Source organism: Equus asinus, chromosome 17 (genome assembly GCF_041296235.1).
Source record: "Equus asinus isolate D_3611 breed Donkey chromosome 17, EquAss-T2T_v2, whole genome shotgun sequence".
NCBI lineage: Eukaryota > Metazoa > Chordata > Mammalia > Perissodactyla > Equidae > Equus > Equus asinus.
This window is the reverse complement of record NC_091806.1, coordinates 27,899,930-27,919,899: the sequence shown is the minus strand read 5'-3', so window position 1 is coordinate 27,919,899 and position 19,970 is coordinate 27,899,930. Positions and strand designations below refer to the sequence as shown.

The 19,970-nt window shown below is 44.2% G+C and overlaps 1 long non-coding RNA gene across 5 annotated transcripts in view; it reads left to right on the top strand.

Annotated features, from left to right (window-relative positions):
- LOC123281608 (uncharacterized) overlaps positions 1 to 19,970 on the top strand; it is a 37,789-nt gene that overhangs the window by 10,098 nt on the left and 7,721 nt on the right. Inside the window, exons 5-7 of one of the 5 annotated variants that reach the window (XR_011495083.1) lie at positions 619 to 671; positions 5,147 to 5,226; positions 5,437 to 5,849. This is a non-coding gene — a long non-coding RNA (uncharacterized lncRNA). Of the gene's footprint in view, positions 1 to 618; positions 672 to 5,146; positions 5,298 to 5,436; positions 5,855 to 10,237; positions 10,523 to 19,970 lie in introns of those variants that run through there. The other 4 variants (XR_011495086.1, XR_011495087.1, XR_011495084.1 and 1 more) reach the window with 4 other exon arrangements.

Below are 19,970 nucleotides of genomic sequence, written 5' to 3'. Positions count from 1 at the left end.
CCATTTCCATCCCCTTGTACATTCTTTCTTGTGTTGCAGTACTTCCCATATTTGAGAGGGCTAAAAAGAACGTTTCCAAAACTCCCTTGATGCCACGGTTCTAGAATTGATTTAAGTTCCATCAATGTAATGCAGTTGCATGAGATTTGAAAGGCAGAAGGGGTAGTGAAGGGCAGCAGGGACATTTCGTATATTTATTTTCCTGCATTAGTAGCAACTCCAGGCCCTGGCAGGCATCAGTTTTTCCAGTGGCCAAAAGGCACTTTGCACTGCCTAGTCACCAACCTCATGGTCAGGGGCACGGAGACAGCCAGAATTTCCTGCAGTTCCCCCATCCCTGGACTACATCTGCTGAGGCCTGACCCTGAGCCTGAGTCTAGCAGCAGACACCAAACTCCATTCTACTAGCCCTTGCAATAATTCTGTGGACGTCTAATTTCCTATAGTAAAGCCCTTTCTAGTGGAGATGCTTAAAGTAGTTTCTGTTTCCTGCATGCACCCTGAATGATACAAGTATCAAAAAGCTCCTTCAGTATCAATTTAATTTCCAGCTTTATTGCACATTCTTTCAGTGCAATGATATGGTTCACCCATCTTATGGCTCCTTTCCTTGCACAGATGACAGAGTGTTCTTGAGTAATTGAGCAGAGCTTCCTCTGACTTGCCTACAGGTGAGTTCAGTTATTTTGTTCCTTGAGATCACTCCCATTTCCCAGAACTATTGTTGACTATGCTGCTTAGCTTCAGTGGTTTCTTTGTTGTGTTTCATCTCATTACTCCCAGAAATGTAGACGCCTCACCAGTGAAGAAACACTAGGAGTGATGATTGCCTTGATGGCTGTTCTTTTAGGTCAGTTGGATCATAAAAGGCATTATTCTCCAAATATTATTATATCATGAAGCATTCTCTGGTGATAGCCCTTTGATAGGTACACTTATAGAAGAAGTGAGAGTTGGTATTATGCATTAGAATTTCAGTCACATAGTCCCTTGGATCTAGGAATCCCAAAGCTAGGGACTTATGTTACTGATATCTCACAAAAAATCCTCTCAGATTTACATATAAGTTTAGTGCAGGAATTTTTTTTGGTAAGTTTTTAAAAATGAAAACAGCAAAACGATCATTCAGGGACCATTTAATTGAATTACACTATATTCAATTGATAAAAGTATTCAGCTGTAAAATAACATGGTTGGCCCAATACAGGAAGATTTCCAAGATGTAATATTAAGTGAAATGATAAGGATGAATTGCACAAAATATTTAGCATGTAGCAAGTTTTAAGTATGACAGGTGAAAAAATATGCATTGGTGTCAACTACACATGAACTGTTCACTAATTCCCCTTGGGATCAAAATACAAGGTTCTGAGAGTTTAGAGTGGGGGGGTGGTATATCATTTTGTGTTTCAGTGGAGAAAGAGAAACATTACCAGGTATTTCAAACAGAGGGAATTTACAACAGGGGATTCTGGGTTGGTTATGCCAGGATTGGACGACTGAGAATAAGGGTATTCATTTCCTAAGGCTGCTGTAGCAAATTACCACAAACTTGGAGACTTAAAATAATAAACATGAATGAAAAAAAGAGAATGAAATATACAAAAAGAAGTGTATATGAGACATATAGGAAATGCTGACAATACCCAGTACACATGTAGTCAATGTTTCAGAAGGACAGGAGGAAGAGAATGGAGCTAAAGCAATATCTGAAACAATTATGGCTGAGAAATTTCCAAAAGTGATAGAAGACTTCAAGCCACAGATCCAAGAAATGCTATGGATTCTCATGAAGACAAATGCAAAACATTTAGGGCCCACCAAACATGGTATGGTCTAAGGTCTAAAGTGGTATTTCACAATGAGGAAGTGTGGGCCCAACTTTGCATCTCTTCATTGTGGGGCCTGTGAGTGAGGGAGAGGAAGAAGCAGCAATCATGGAGCAGGGCTATAGCATGGCTGCTGATGGGGGATAATTAGGAGGGAATGAAGGTAGCCTCAGAGGCTCATTGATCCCCTCAAACATTGCTTGAAGACCTGTAACTCAAGATTTGGCAGAAAAATGGCTAAGAGTTTGCCTTCCCTTTTATCAAGGAAAAAAAGTAGCTATAGTAATTCTTACTTACAACTACTTATACAAAGGGACAGAAAACCCAACTCAGTGGGTATAGACAATGAAGAGATTTTGTTTTATGTAAGTGCAAAGTCTGGCAGCAGCAAGCCTTACAGGTGTGGGTTGATCTAACCATTCAGGTGTCAAAATCAAGGATCTGCTTTCATTCTGGCTCTCTGTTCTGCTTTACTTGGTGTTGGCATAATCTCTAGGCTCTACGTGGTAGTCCTCCAACTTCTCCAGGTGGGCACTCTTCTGCAATAGCAAAATAGCCATGGCAGATATGTCATCATATCTGTAGAGCTCCCTCTTTTGGTAGGTCCTTCTAGGAAGGAGAGAACATTACTAGCTAAGAAATTATAGCAGATATCTCCTCTCACCTCTGAGGCTCAGATTGAGTCTTATGCCCATCTTTGAACCAAGATCGTGATTGAGATACCACGTTAGTCTTCAACTAAGCAGAGACCAGGTTTAGAGTTGGAATTGGGGGTTAATACTACCAAACCACAGCACTGGGATGGGGGAGGAGTGGTCTCCACAAAGCAAAATATAGTTGCTAACAGTAGAAGTGGGTAATCACCAGAGGAGGAACAAATGCTGAAAGCCAAAAAAAAAAAAAAAATCAACTCAAATCACATGGCATGACACTTGACTCACTTCTCTTCCCTTTTCCTCCTGGGTTAGCTCGGCTCTCTTCTCAGCTGTTGCTTGAATGCACCAAACACCCCGCCCTTGAGGCCTTTGCTCTCCCCAGAGCTTTATCCTGGAATGCTCTTTCCTCAGACATTTGCTTGGCTTTCTCCCTTGTTTTTCTATTCAAGGCTCTATTTAAATGTCACTTCAGAGAGGCCTTTGGTGAGTTCCCTATCAAAAATAGCAACTGCATTTCTATCTACCCCCATAATTGGCTTTGGTTGTGTTTATAGCATTTATCACTATTTGACATTATTTTATGTCTCTCTTTGCCTTCACCACTGGAACGCACTCTCCCTGAGAAGATTCTCTCTTGCTCATTGTTGTATCGTGGTGCCTAAAACAGTGCCCAGCATGTAGTAAGCATTAAACAAATGTTTGTTGAATGAATGAATGAGTTAGAATCCAAGACCTAACCCCACTTCTGTAATCTTAAGCAGGGAACTGAAGCCTTTATTGCCTCTGTTACCTTATCTGTCAAATGGAGATGATTTCTACCACAGAGCATTATTCTTCAAGTAAGAAAATGTGTGGGAAATGTCTGGCATGTACAGATCTTTGATATATATTATTCTCACAAATATATATATATATATATTCTCACAAAGCTTCATTCAGTGGACCCAATGAGGCCAGAATCCTTTATTTAAATCAGTTGTTATCGATCCTGGTGTCACTTTAGGATTACCGAGGGAATTCTTCACAGGTGCTGAGCTTGGTTCTCACCCTGAGTCTCTTATTTAATTGGCCTGGTGTGACACCCAATCATTGGCAATTTTTAAAGCTCCCCAGCGGGGTCTAATATGCAGCCAGTGCTCAAGACCACTAGTTTCTAGTCATTGGTTGGCTGATGGCAGGGCTGGATGTGTAACCATCAGACTCATGGAAGCATTGTAAAACCTGGCCCTTCCAACACCTGGAAATCTCTAGAAGCCAGCTTGGCTTATTTTCTCCAGTACAGACCTTCAACTGGCAGACTACACAGATGATCCTTCCCACTGTGTTAGAAAGAAAAAACACCAGCTCTGCCTCAGATTTCTCAAATGATTTTTACATGTGCAAACCATGACCTGTTTCCACGCTTGTAGATGTTAGGGGGGAGAAAGGGAAGCTTAAAGGAGACCAGGGAGACTAGTGTGTATTTTCTTCTAAAGAAACTTTTAAAAGTGCAGAGAAACTGGCCTGGGACAGGGTCTAGGATCTAGATCTTATACTAACAGGGATGATGCATGTGAACAGTGCCCAGAACAATTCCTGGCCCATCGTAATTAGTGTTCAATTAAGCAAACTAGACTTGCCTAAGGTGTTATGATAATAATGACACAACAACAAACAATGAATCCTTTTTTTGAGCATCTTCCCTGTGTTAAGTATTTTAGGTAGGTAATTTTGTATCTCTACAACATTACGGTAAATCACTGATTTTCTCCCCTTTCACAACTGGCAAAATTAGGATCTGAAAGCTTGCAGCTGGGAGAGGGAAGACTCAAGATTAGCATTCAGGGCTGACACCAAAGTTCATCTTCCTGCCTGTATACTCTATACTGTTTCTAGAATCCCCTTAACTCTCAAATTCTATGACTCGGAGCAACTTGGACCTTTTTCACCTGCAGTAAACAGAAAGCTTTTCCTTCACTTAAAATAATGTAAATATTGATAAATGCTATGAATACAACCGAAGCCAATTGTGGGGGTACTGGGTTAGAGATGCTGTTCAAACCTCATCCCATTCAGACCCTCTGACTATTGATAGGAGAGGGAAAGTGGAAGAGAGAGGTTTTGCCTGATCTTTGAGGCATATACCTGTGTGGAGAGAGGGGGCAGAAATGCCTGGTTTTCTGTTAAGAGGTAGGGCCATGGGAGGAAGCTGCTGCCCACTCCTCAAACTGTGCAAGTCCTCCTGATTCAGGGCAGTTCTACAGGCTCTTGTCTCTGCTTATCTGGAACTCTCTGCTCCTTGTGAACACCCACCATCACCTTTGCCTAGAAATTCCTATTCACCCTTTGGATCCACAGTTTAAGTGTCACTTCCTCCAAGAAGCCTCCTCTGGTTCTCCACCACTCCCACCCCTACCTAAAACAAAATATTTTCACATCTTCTTTTGTTGTGTTTATGGTAGTTTGTAATTAACTAATAATTTTGAGTAATTGTTTAGCTCCTACCTCCCCTTTGTCAGCTCCATCAGGGCAGGAACCAGATCTTTCTGATCTACCTCCATATCCTCATCACCTAACACAGTGCCAAACACATAGAAGGGCCTCAACATTTTATTTGCCTGGCTGTAAGTGTTACAATGAAGAGACCAAACTTAACCCTTCCATTTTTTCTTTCTTTCTCAGGAAACAGAGGAAAGGGAACCTCTGCCACTCCAGTGCAGCCTGACATTCCTGAGATGCCTCAAGACACAACTAAACAAATGGTATGCACCTGGGTATGTGGAGCTTGAGGAAGAGCTTCACTCATCTTTCACCTTCTATTCTCTGATGCTGGGTAGGGTCCTCCTTTCTTTTTTTTTTTTTTTGGTGTTGTTCATTTATTTATTTAATGATTGGCCCTGAGCTAATATCTGTTGCCAATTTTTTGTTCTTCTTCTCCCAAAATTCCCCTAGTACATGGTTTTATATTCTAGTTGTAGGTCCTTCTGCTGCTGCTATGTGGATGCTGCTTCAGCATGGCTTGATGAGATCCATTCCCAGGATCTGAACAGGTGAAGCCCTGGGCTGCTGAAGCAGAGCATGTGAACTTAACCATTCGGCCACAGGGCTAAGCCCCCCTTCTTGGTTTTTGATTTCCACGCACCACCGTGATGTCAGACTCTCTTTGACTTTGAGAGTCTCCTCTGGCAGAGAAGGGAGGTAGAAACCTCTTCAAGTGTGGGGTGGTTCCTGCCTTAGCTGATATCGCTGCAGAAACCTCTCTCCACCACCTGGTGATGGGCTTGGCACCTGCCGCAAGAAATTGGACCTGTAGTATGTGCACTGGTTCTGAAGCCTGTGACCAATCCTCCCACTGCCATCAAAATAAAGGGTGGTTCTGAGACCTATTTCAACATTTTTTTTTAAGATTTTATTTTTTTCCTTTTTCTCCCCAAAGCCCCCGGTACATAGTTGTATTTAACTTGTGAGTCCTTCTAGATGTGGCATGTGGGATGCTGCCTCAGCAAGGTTTGATGAGCAGTGCCATGTCCGCACGCAGGATTTGAGCCAATGAAACACTGGGCCACCTGCAGCGGAGCGCATGAACTTAACCACTTGGCCACAGGGCCAGCCCCCTATTTCAACATCTTAAATTCAGCTTCCAGAGACTGAGGGCGACCTTTTCCCCAGACACCACATTTTAAAATGTAATGGGCTCTTTGATTTTGCAAACAAAATCTGGCAAGCAGTTAAATTACATTTTAATATTCCCAGCACTTAGCCAGGAAAAGATGCAGACAGAATTGAAAAGCATCCTGAGTTTTTCTGCCGTTGTTTTTATTTAAATGCCCAGATTAGACCATAATTCATCTCAAAATGGCAGGAGGCCTCTTCATGCACTTCACACTTGAAAATGTCTTAGAAAATCATGTCAATTTTGGTAAGCCTCTTGCCATGCCAGAAACAACAGCAAATGCTTTTCTCTTTGAGTATCATCTATTGTGAATCAGATTATAAAAAAATACACCTTGCTCTTTTATTTTGCCTCTGTTTTGAGGATTTTATGGCATCTCTGCAGTAATTGATTTGTGTCACATTCCTGCATAAGTAGCATTCATTGTCCCACTTTTTAGAAAGGGGAATTGAAGCAGAGGTGTGGTAAAGCAACTTTCTTATGATCCCAGAGAAACTCACTCATTCATTCACTTGTTCATTCAGTAAACATGTCTTGAGAACCAGCTATGCCCTGGTCACTAACCAGACCTTGAGGATACATAAATGACTATCTCACAGGCCAGTCTCCAGATCTCTGGTAGAAGAGAGAGTCGTTCTAATAAATGATTACAACATTCCACGATAAGTGCTGAGGTGGATAAAGGGGCCACAAAGAATCGCCCCTCAGCCAGCTTGTCTGTAAGAGAAGGCTTCCCACAAGAAATGAAATATGAGTCAAATCTTGAAGGATGAGAAGGACCCCAACCATCCAAGGCCTGAGTGGCAAGAAGGGCTTTTACAGCAGAGGGAGCAGCATGCACAAGGCACAAAACAGCATCGTGTTTTCTGGTTTTATGTGGTTGGAGAAAAAGATGTATATGTGGGATTGAAAGAAGATAGGCAAGAACGAGAACGAGAACAGTCTTACATGCCAATCACGGGACGTGGACTTCCTCCTGACACAGTGGGACGAAAACAGTATAGAGTGTGTTAGTTAGTACTCACTCACTTACTTAGTTCTTCCTAATTCAGGTTCATACAAATTCCCCCTTTCCCTGTCTTTAGTGGTCAAAGAGAGTGTTGATCTATCCGAAGAAATATAAAATTATTAAAATCACTTTTTCAGATCCAAGGACCTCTTTGAACTGTCTAAAGTCATCCTGCATGCAAATGTGCATTTGCCTGGGTAGATTATCTAAAGCCTTTGTTGGATTTCTCAAGTGATCTAAAGCTCTAAAAAGTATAAGAATCACTACTCTGTTTATTTTATGAAAACTTTCAGCCCTTCCCAAAGTTGATTTTATCCAAGTATAATTCTTTTATATTAATCTCTTAAAATTTACTGGTTGCTTGTTATCCATGTGGGTACCATATCATGTACCATTCTATTATTTCAAACAAAATAATTCTTCACATTTCCCAGCAGCAGGTTAATCCATGTTTGTTAACCAACTAAAACAGGACTTCTAATCTCAATTACTATTCTTTAGACCTATGGGATTTTCATACTTTCTATGTGAGAAGTTTGAGACAAAGGTACTATATTGGAGAAATACAGGTATTTGAATGTTGGGGGAAGCACAGATGATTTTCAAAAGTTAGAGTCATAATTCTATGGTGAGTTAGTTAAGATTATTTGGATTGAAATTAAGAGAAGAAACTCTACTAAATTTATTGGAAGGAGAGAGAAGCGTATTATGCTACCTAAGGTTAGAAATGTAACAAGTAACAGTGAAGTAAAATCAGGGACTTGAACTTCATCATGACTTCCTGTATCTTTTCTCTTCTCTCTGCTGTTAGCTTCATACTCTCTCTCTCTGTCCGTCTCTATCTTTCTGGACAGATCAGCCCTTTCTCATTTCCAGTACACAGTGTGTAAAACCTGTGAGAGTTCCTACCTCTCACACAGAATGATCTCTGTTTGTATATCCCTCTGTCTCCATCTCTCACAAATCGTTCCAAAATCACTGAACAATGAGTGCATTGGTCCCTTTGCATTAGATACCCAGTCCTGCACTGTACACTTAGATATGGCTGTTCTCTCCCTAATCATATGGCTCAGCAGGAGGGAAAATTCCTGGAAAAGTGAAGTTGTGAAGATCAAACAATGGATGCCACTCTGTACATGGTAGGTGACAGAATGCCTGTCATGGCTGCCGGGACTAGGTTGTCCATTATTCTAAAAACATCTCTATTTTGCAGTAGACATGAGATTAGGATACCAAGCTGAGCTAGACATAACCTCTACATCTCCTTATAGTTCTGTGTCTACCATTCACTGCCTGATCTCAGTAAGTCACTTCCACTCTCTGGGCCTTGTCTCCCTTAGTTAAATTAACAGGACAGACAGAACTAGAAGTTCTTTATGGTCCATTACAAGGAGCCCATGAGCCTAAGACAATGTCACTATTCTTCCAGTCATTCTTTGTCAAGAACCTCAGGCTCATTGTCCAGAGGTTTTTCCGTGAAGTTATAAGCAATTCCTGAAGATCCTCCTCCATGAATCCCACTAGTATAGAACATCAAGAAAAGTCTCAGCCAGTTACAAAAACATTTTCTCTGTGCAAATCAGAAATGCAAACTGATTAAAGTCATGATTTCACCCTTCTCTTAAAAAAATAGAAAGCGTTCCACACAGTAATTTACATCCTGGAAGGCTTCATAGATGTAGCCCTATAGCACTCAGGACTTGAAACCCATCCTCCAAGCTTTACAAAGCCAGACATTACAGTAAATCTCGCTAGCTGTGTGGCCTCATCTTTGGCCAAGAGACTGGAGAAGATCTAGGTGGTGAATGTGTTGCCAGTGAGATAGTTGTGTTGTTTTGGTAGAAAACTCTAGAAGAGGATCTGCAGCCAGAAAACCCTACTGCTGAGACTTCAGCCTCCAAAGATCCCCCAAGCTCTTTGAAAATCAGGCCAGTCTCACAGCCTTTCCTGAACCCAGTGATGAAGAACAAGTCTGAAGAATCGGAGACATGGATCAAAAGGTTCAGGAAGCTAGAAGATGCCCTATACTTGTGTGATCTGAATAATGCAGGTGAAGTGCAAAGCTTAAAGCTAATATACTTCTGTTTGTGTTTTAGTCTGAAAGTGGAGATCTCATTTTCTTTCACTTGTTAACAAATACAATTTGTATATAACCCACGTGCCTGGCACTGTGCTGGGCACAGTCAGGGAATACAAAGATGGATCAGATGTGTAACCTCCACCAGGTTGCTTAAAGTTTCTCTGTGTCTCTGGAGGAATCCACTTCACCACCTGGGTCTAACCCACAGTCCAATCTTGCAATTCCCTTGATTGACATTTTCAGCATGCTTGTTAACAGACTGAACTCCAACCTTCTTAGCAAAGCAAAACCTGATCCTTGTCTACCTGACCAGTGTCTTCTCCTTCAGTTGCTATTCTCTCAGCATACCCTATCCTGTCAGAGTCAACAACGTGCCTTCCTCAAATGTGATTTCTCCTGTGGCCATGCCCTCCATCTGAGCTGTCTGCCTCTCCTTTACCTACCTCACCCCCTCCCAACTCCCCGTCTTGTCCAACTGGCTAATTAGTGCCTAAACATATTTTACGTTGGAACTCCACTCCACTCCTCTGAGACTCCACAGACAGATCTAGGCCAACCTTTATCTGATCACTTAGAGTTCATTAACATCCAGTATCATATATAATATATTGTATTTTTTCAATCGAGGGCTTGTTACTATCTCACCAGTAGCCTATATTCCCTTTTTATCCCCAGCATCTTGTGCAATTCTGTTCAACACTTTTTTTGAGGCAATAAGTAAATAAATAAATGTACATAATGACAAATAAAAATGGCAAGCATTAGGATATATTGGAGTATATGAGGAAGCCATTTGGTATAAACCTAATTCGGCCTGACTTTTTTTTCTTTCAAAAGGGCCTGACTGTGGCTATTGAGCACGCATTGCATATCTACTTAGACATTTCCTATGGCCAGAACAAAGGCCCTTGAGATAAAGGTGCAACTTTCCCCCACATTAGCATTTCCTTAGGGATAAGCATTTTTCCTTAGGCTGGGAACTGATTGCTGCACTCACCTTTGACCACCCAGCTCACCTGTGACCACCCAGCTGGAGACAACAGACTGCCACCCTGCTGTGTTCACCAAGACAGCAGACCTACCTGCTATTTCCATCAATCGCTGTGCCGACAGAGCAGTCTCGCGACTATTGTAAAAGGGACATTTCAATCCTATGTGAAACATCCTCTTTGAGGGTATATAACCACACTTATACCCCGACTTCTTTGGAGTGCTCTGTTCCTTTGTGGAAAGACTCTCCCGGGTTATAATCCTCAGCTTTAAGCTCAGAATAAACTCACCCAAATTTTCATTTATAGATTGGTTATGGATTATTTTCGTCGACAATAAATAACTAAATCCAAGATGGGAGGTGATAAATGCCATTAGGGTGTGCTACGTGAGCATTCAGAGAAAGGAGGTTCCTTCCCATAAGGTGATCAGGAAGTCTCTGGTAATATGGGACTGATCATTAGAGATCAAGCGCAGTTTGTATACCAAGGGATGAAATAGAGCGCCCTCTCTGGCAAAGGTGCAGGTTAGCCAAGCAAAGTGTTATGTATGAAGCTCAAGGCAAGGAGTTTGCTTTGTATAAAATGTAAGGACTATTAAGAAGAATATCAAACGATAGAAGATGGGACCAGATCCAGGAGGATCTTAGATGCCAGACCTGGAGATGAAGATTTCATTCAAAGATAGTGAGTAGTAGTGAGGGTTTCTAAGCAGGGGAGTGGTATGATCAAGTTGTACTCCAGAAAGTTGGTGTTTCTGTGCAGAATGAAGGAGAAATTGAAAGCAGGAAAAGGAGGAAGGAGGCTATCGGAGTGTCCAACTGAGAAAGAATGTAATCCAGAACCAGGTCAGAGGCCTGCAGAAGGGAAGAGCACATACAAAAGCACATGGGCTGAAATTGTTGTACTTAATCACACGCTGTGGTTCGTGAAGACTCAGTGTCCCCTATGTGGCTCTGGAAACACGAAACTTGTAGAAACAGAAATAAGAGTGGTGGTTTTCAGGGGACAGGGGGAGATGTTTAAAGGGTACAAACTTTCAGTTTTCAGATGAATAAGTTCTGACGATCTAGTGTACAGCATGGTGAGGCTAGTTAATATAGGGGAGGAAGACATTTCCTCTTCCCAAATGGGGGTTCGTCTGGCCGGAGAACGAATTAAATTCACCTGAGACAGAATAGCAAGAGAAAATTAAACAAAGCTTTATGAGGAGCCATGGCCCGGGGCCTTTCTTCCCGAAGGAAGAAAGGGCACCGAAGAAGTGGGGTGCACAGAGTGGTTATATATCCCCAAACAGGGTGTTTCACGTATGATTGAAATGTCCCTTTTACAACAGTCACGAGCCTACTCTGTCAGCACAGCCCTTGATGGAGGCAGATATTTCTGCTGTCTCAGTGAACGCCACGGCGTGGCAGGTGTGTTGCCTCAGGCTGGGGGATCACAGATGAGCGCAGTAATCAGTTCCTTGCCTACAGAGAGGGAGGCACCTTTACAGATAGAGATTTACCTTACAGATATAAATGTGTCCTAACAAAGGTCAAATTCCATTCCTCAGAGCCTCCTTCCTTGTCCCACTTTATCAAAAGCAATCAGCCTCAAATAATCCTGATGCCAAAGAGATATATCTGGGGGTGATGCGGGGTCGGTGAGCCGAGGAGTCGAAAGAAAGATTTCTTAGACTCTCAAGATCTGGCAGTAGTGCTCTTTTATTTAGAGAATAGTGTGGAATAGCATGGGGACAGGACCCATGGGCAGTCGGAGCTTCTGCTGCTGCCGCTGCTTCTGCTCCCGCTGGCATGGGGACAGAGCCCATGGGCAGGCAGAGCCGCTGCTGCTGCCCCCGCTGGCATGGGGACAGGACCCATGGGCAGGCAGAGCTGGTGCGTGGGGACAGGACCCACGGGCAGTCAGAGCTCCTGCTGCTGCTGCCCCGAACTGAGGGTTAGGGCCAAATTTAAGGCATAGGTATGTGAGTTATCTCTTTATTAGTGCCCGTTTGGTCTGGCCATTTGGCGGTCCCACAACTTTTAGATAAGAATCAAACCGGATTGAGCAAATGGCAGAAGTCACCGCTCAAATATTATCCTCGGCTAAAGACAAAGGAGGATTTTGGGGTGGGGGGTCAGTTACATGAGGTTTCCAAACAGTCTTCAAAGATAAGGCCATCCCCCCTTCCTCCTGGCTCAGAGAGGGAGGCATCTTCACAGATAGAGGTTTCCCTGAGAAATGTAAATGTTTTCCCAACAAGGGGCAAACAAATTCCAGAGAGGGAGGCATGAAGATTTCCTTTACAAATGCAATTGTCTCTGATCAAAGGGCAAACAAATTCCACTCCTTGGAGCCTGCTTCTTATCTGTAGTTTGAAAAGTAACCAGCCTAAAAATCCTCATCATAAACTGTTTTAAAATTAAGCAGCCTAAAAATCCCCATCAGGGGTGGCCAATTTCAGGTCCCTACAGTCCCGCCTTTGAAACTAAAAGTTTCACAATCCAGAAGCTGAGTGGTAGATTGTTTCATCTCACTGAACACATTTCTTAGTCCTGGTAATAGATCAGTCCAGTTAAATTCATTTTAGAAGGTGGCAACGCAGGTGGGCTCCCAAAGTTAGGCCTTTATTTTGGAAGCAAGCAATCAGGTGTTTAAGAAGTATTTCTATGGAAATAAAAAGAAAAACAAGGTTAATGGTTGGAGCAAATTATAAACTAGTTCCTGAGTCCAGGAAGCAGCCACTCAAGAAGACTTCTAGATGTCAGAGTGAAGCATCTTTAGCAGCTTGAAATGTCTCTGATGATGTCATCAGGCATTCAGATATCTTTCTGAGTGGCTTACAGCTTACACAGCAGCAGACAGGAATCTCTCAAGTTTTTATCAAGTCGTTCAGCTTTAGTTTGCAAGGCTTCAGGAAAAAGAGTAGGTTCAATTCTCAATGATTCCAAATGAAAATGAGGAAAAGATTGAAAACATTAGTTTGGAGATTTGTAACCAGATATTTCAGCAGAAGAATTCAGGATCCAGTCCAGTTCACAGGTGGAAAAAAACCCTCAAAGACAGTTAACAAAACTAGGATCTAACATCCACAAATGAGTCTTAAATTTTTTCACTGAAACGTAGTTCTTCTCTGTAAAATCACCCTCATTTTACCAAAGATATCCAAATTAAGACTAATTGGTTTGCAAAATAAGTTTAGTTTAAAGAAACTTGGCCCAATTATTTACATAAGTGCAGCAAGAATAGCAGTTGATCACATAGGCTCTTAAATCTGGTTTGCTGAAATTTTTTCAGAGGAATCTCAGATTGAACTTTAAAGACCTCTCAAGGCCAGGAAAGCCACGCCAAGGATTTGTGCCATCAGGCCTTGCTTGTGTGGGGACCTGGAATTGGCCACCCCAAGATATGTCACTTTGGCATCAGGATTATTTGAGGCTGATTGCTTTTGATAAACTGGGACAGGGAAGGAGGCTCTGAGGAATGGAACTTGCCCTTCCTTAGGACACATTTACATTTGTAAGGTAAATCTCTATCTGTAAAAGCTGCCTCCCTCTCTGTACCAGGAAGAAGAAAGGAGATGACCTTCTCTCTAAAAACTCTTAATCAATACCAAAGGCAATGACTTAAAATCTGCATTTTATTGTGCTAGTCTGGTAACCTCCTGTAACTGACTTCCCTCCCCCTCCCAACTTTGGCATTCCTTAAGGATTAAGCATCTTTCCTTAGGCTAGGAACCAATTGCTGCTGCACTCACCTGTGACCGCCCAGCTCCAGACATAGACTTGCCTCCTGCTACGCCCACCGAGATAGCAGACCATTACCTGCTGTGTCCATCAAGCACTGTGCCAACAGGGCAATCTTGTGACTATTGTGGGAGGGACATTTCAATCACATGTGAAACACCCTGTTTGGGGCTATATAACCACTCTGTGCACCCCACTTCTTCGGTGCCCTTTCTTCCTTCGGGAAGAAAGGCCCCGGGCCATGGTTCCTCATAAAGCTTTGTTTAATTTTCTCTTGCTATTCTGTCTCATGTGAATTTAATTCGTTCTCCAGCTAGACGAACCCCCATTTGGGGAGAGGAAATGTCCTCCTCCCCTACACTTGCAAAACCTTAGATTTGGGTGGATTTCTCTCCTTTCTTGAGTTCCCCACCAAAAGATTCTGAGGTTCCTTGCACCTGCCAGATAAGCAAGCTTCCTTACTTACCAGGTAAGATTGCCAGAATCTCTGTAAACAAGGTACCAGGCCCATATTTCCAGGTGGCTTTATTTCCAGAAAGTCAACCCTCTTCCTCAAAGGCAGTATTGTCATATCTGAGTCTGTATGTTTCTCTCAAATATGACATTCCAGTCAAAGGTTTGGTAAGAGAACAAACGTGTCCTGTTATAAGGAGAACAGATTCTTATTGAACTTATGCAAATAACAATATTGCCATGAAACAACCATACTCACTCACTTACTAGGTTTCCAAATTCTGGAGGGATCAGGAAGGGAGAAAAAGATAAATGTTTCAGTTTTGCTCATAAAGGTCTACTATCACTAAATTGCTGTAAGTCATAGTCAGCATAAGAGAAAAGATTTCCTTAAATCTGAGGAAACAAAACAAAACAAAACATCAAAAGAATCAACAATATTTCAAATAAAAGTCATAAAGAGTCATAATCATCCTCATCAGTTCACACAGTCCTGTATAATTGATTACTGAGCTTAAGCTCCTGTTAGCAGACCTATGTGGTTATCCGTTTCTCCATTAGATTTCTGTAATTTCTTACCCAGTCCAGTTCTGTGATCCGAAAGTTTATCAGAAAACTGTAATCCAGAGTAAGTCTCAGAGTCTTTTCCATGAATGTCTCTGAAGATGAGAAGTGATGAGGATTTTTAGGCTGCTTAATTTTAAAATGGCTTATGATGAGGATTTTTAGGCTGGTTAGTTTTAAAACTACAGATGAGATTCAGGCTCCAAGGAGTGGAATTTGTTTGCCCCTTTGTTGGGATATTTACATTTCTAAGGGAAACCTCTATCTGTGAAGATGCCTCCCTCTCTGTGCCAGGAAGAAGGGGGGATGGTCTTATCTCTAGAGGCTCTTAATCAATGCCAGAGGCAAGAACTTAAGTTGGTTACTGTCTGGAAACCTCATGTAACTGATCCCCCCCCCCACACAAATCCTCCTTTGTCTTTAGCCGAGGATAAAATTCAAGCGGTGACTTCTGCCATTTACTCAATCCGGTTTGATTCTTATCTAAAAGTTGTGGGACCGCCAAATGGCCAGACCATGCGGCCACTGATACCATTTTAACTTTTTTACATATTCTTTGTCTTGTAAAGAGATAACTCACATACCTATGCCTTAAGTTTAGCCCTAACCCTCAACTCGGGGCAGCAGCAGGAGCTCTGACCGCCCGTGGGTCCTGTCCCCACACACCAGCTCTGCCTGCCCATGGGTCCTGTCCCCATGCCAGCGGGGGCAGCAGCAGCGGCTCTGCCTGCCCATGGGCTCTGTCCCCGTGCTGGGGGGGGGGTAGCAGAAGCGGCAGCAGCAGGAGCTCTGACTGCCCATGGGTCCTGTCCCCATGCTATTCCACACTATTCTCTAAATAAAAGAGCACTACTGCCAGACCTTGAGAGTCTAAGAAATCTTTCTTTCGACTCCTCGGCTCACCGACCCCGCATCAAGATGTATTTGCAAAAGCAAAAAGCATCAGAGTAAAACAACCGACTGTAGACAACAAAAGACTTAAAAATGACAATTGACAGAGAAACGTATTATTTCTGATATACAACACCTTAAAATAATAGTTAGAATTATGGCTGATAGCCAGGACAGATCAGAATTTTAGGAATGTCATCTAATTTTCAAAACACTTATATCAGTAATATTTACCCACATAATACCACTTAGGAAAGATTATCATCGCTTATCTGATAATGCTTCCAATGTAAATTAACCTACCAAGGAAGCCTAATTAGTTTAGAATCTTCCACCTTACAGGAAGGGCGAGCAAATGTCTCTCTGAAGTCCCAGGGGCCGTCTGAAAATCCCCAGAGAAATCCTCCCCCTTCTGCCAGGTTAAAAGACAGCCTTCATTCGGGACTTGAATATTCTTGAGGGAGAAGCTTGTCAAAAATATCAAAAGATTTGAAAACACTTGTTCAAACAACGCTCGCTGTCAGACAATGCTCAGGTATCCATTTAAAGTGACAACAGGAACAATCAAAAGTCTTAAGAGTGACCTCAGTCATTATACTAACAAAACGGATTTGTCTTTTAGGTAGACTTACTCAAAGGAACACCTTTTATAACCTCTTTATCAAGAGCAGACCAAAAGTTCAAGACAATTGTCCTTTGAGAGAAAACCAAATTTTAATTTCTGTACCACTTTACTTTTTCATATTAAAACCCATTTACTTAATTAGATTCATTTCAATCTTAGCCAACTTCACCAGGCATAAAACTCCTTTCAGAATTTCTCCTTCACAAACCTTCTACAACTTTCTATTTGCCTTCAGAATTTGTCCCAAAGTCTTTCTTTTTTTTTCCACCTAGTACTTTAGCACAAGTTTATCTTTTCTTAACCCATCAAACAAAAATATTCCATTCTTTATACCCTCTTGACTAAAAATTTACACCTTACTTTCCTCAACTACAGAGCTGTTTTTCTTATTAATTTCCAGCAGCTTTAATCACATATATTAGAACTCTTTCACCTTTAACAAACCGTAGGAAACACGAAAATGGTAAGCAATTATGAATTGTCTTTTATATCAGCATTCTAAACACTTTTCATAATTTCTAGAAACACGCCACACTTTCCATTTGATGCCTGCTACAATAGGCCACTTAAGACTCGAATCTCAGCACAGCTGTTCTCTCCATGCCTCATAGTGCTTTATTTTTTCCCCTAGATATCTGCGCATCTAGCAGGTGGGACAGTCGCCAGGGCAGGCTGCTCATGGTCAGGGGCAGGCCTGCACTCAGGGTCGGATCGAGTTAGGGTCAGAGTCAGGATCGAGTTGGGGTCAGGGTCAGGCTCGAGTTAGGGCTGGGGTAGTGAGGACGGCTGGGTCTAGGGCGCAGTTGGCGTTAGTGCGGCCAGGGAGGAACAGGGCTGCCACCTCTGCTTCCCATCTGCACGGAGCTCCTGTCCTCCTGCCCCCGGCCCGGGTGCTGGGCTGCTACCTATGGTGTAGACCCAGGGAGGGGACCCCGGGTCTGACTGAGCCGGCGCGCAGGGCCTCCTCCCAGCGAGACCCTGGGAGACACAGACCGCGCCGCGAAGAAGAGCGGCCCCAGCAGGACCAGAGGCCGCGCATCTGCAGAGCTGGCGCGAGGGCTGGAGGGGAGGGCCTGAGGGAGGCCGCCGCCGGGAGGGAGCGGGGACGGAGCGGGGACAGTCGGGCCCGGGCGGGGCCTACCGCGCCCCGAGGGACACAGGGAGGGGACGGCGCGGCTGCCCTCACGCGCCCCATCTCACGGCCCACCCGCTCAGGCTTTCCCCGTGGGCCTCCGCCTGCCCTGGCGACGGGCACTCAGGACCCGGGCCGCCCTCCCCCCCAGCGAGGGACTGTGGGGCCAGGGGCCTAGCCAGGGCCGGAAGTGCTTGGGCTCCGTCCCCACGCCCTGCGCGTCAGCGCGTGCTCCTGAGGGAAGCCGGTGGCGCCCTGGGGACAACCCGCGCCCGCCATCCCCCTGATGAGGATTTTTAGGCTGCTTAATTTTAAAATGGCTTATGATGAGGATTTTTAGGCTGGTTAGTTTTAAAACTACAGATGAGATTCAGGCTCCAAGGAATGGAATTTGTTTGCACCTTTGTTGGGAAACATTTACATTTCTAAGGGAAACCTCTATCTGTGAAGATGCCTCCCTCTCTGTGCCAGGAAGAAGGGGGGATGGTCTTATCTCTAGAGGCTCTTAATCAATGCCAGAGGCAAGAACTTAAGTTGGTTACTGCCTGGCAACGTGGTGTAACTGACCCCCACCCCACCCCCCCACCCCCCCACAAATCCTCCTTTGTCGTTAGCCGAGGATAAAATTCAAGCGGTGACTTCTGCCATTTACTCAATCCGGTTTGATTCTTATCTAAAAGTTGTGGGATCGCCAAGTGGCCAGACCATAAGGGCACTGATACCATTTTAACTTTTTTACATATTCTTTGTCTTGTAAAGAGATAACTCACATACCTATGCCTTAAATTTAGCCTTACTCTCCACCCAACTTTGCAGCAGCAGCAGCAGCAGAAGCTCTGACTGCCCATGGGTCCTGTCCCCACGCACCAGCTCTGCCTGCCCATGGGTCCTGTCCCCATGCCAGCGGGGGCAGCAGCAGCGGCTCTGCCTGCCCATGGGCTCTGTCCCCATGCCAGCGGGGGCAGCAGAAGCGGCAGCAGCAGAAGCTCTGACTGCCCATGGGTCCTGTCCCCATGCTACACTATTCTCTAAATAAAAGAGCACTACTGCCAGATCTTGAGAGTCTAAGAAATCTTTCTTTCGACTCCTCGGCTCACCCACCCCGCATCACCCCCACCCTGGGTGACAGCAGCGCCCCCTCGGGGGCCCACGACCCGCAGGAAGCATCGGCGTTTCCGGCGTTTCTGGAAGGAAAACCGTCTCCCCCTAAACTCAGCACTGAGTGCCGACCTGGCCGCCTGAGACCTCTGACCCGCTGTGTTCACTGACCTGCGATGTCAGCAAAGCCTCTGGTGACAAGTGAAGGGACATCCCTGTCATATGTGGCGGATGCCATTTGTTCCAAGACCCTATGTAGCCGCTCTGTGACCCCCTTCTTTGGTGCCCTTGCTACCTTGGGAAGAAAGGCCCCGGGCTGGTCCCCACAGCTGCCTTGTAGTAACTCACCCAGTTTTCAGTGGCAGATTAATTATGGAGTATGTGCAGCTAAAGGGTTAGGGTTAGGGCTGGCGTCAGGGATGTGGTTAGGGAAGGGGTTGAGGTCGGGGTCAGGGTCAGGGTTTAGGGTTTAGGCAAAGGTTTAGGGTTTAAGATGGGCTCTGGAATTAGAGGCAAGGGGTGAGAAGAGCGGGGTGAGGGTGAGAGTAAGGGTGAAGGCTGACAAATAAAAATGGCAAGCAATAGGATATATTGGAGTATATGAGGAAGCCATTTGGTAGAAACCTAATGAGGCCTGACTTTTTTTTTCAAACGGGCCTGACTGTGGCTATTGAGCACGCATTGCATATCTGCTTAGACACTTCCTAGGGCCAGAACAAAGGCCCTTGAGATAAAGGTGTAACTTCCCCCCACATTAGCATTTCCTTAGGGATAAGCATTTTTCCTTAGGCTAGGAACTGATTGCTGCACTCACCTTTGACCACCCAGCTCACCTGTCACCACTCAGCTGGAGACAACAGACTGCCACCCTGCTGCTTTCACTGAGACATAAGGCCTACCTGCTGTTTCCATCAATCGCTGTGCCCACAGAGCAGTCTTGTGACTATTGTGGGAGGGACAATTCAATCATATGTGAAACACCCTCTTTGAGGGTGTAGAACCACCCTTATACCCCCACTTCTTGGGACAGGCCCCAAAGCGTCTGGCTTCCAGCTCTCTGGGAAGCTAAGAAACAACTCGCTCTACACAGTGCTCTTACAGCCTACCGGGAACATGTCTTACAAAGGCCTGTGAAACGCAGTTTCTTCCCAGCCCTTATCTCGCTGAAGTAGAACTTCTGCTCTGCCGTGTCCTACATTGCCATAGAGCTGCAAGGCACAAAGTCCTGCCTTGTCTCCTCAAGGGCAGACAGGCCCCAAAG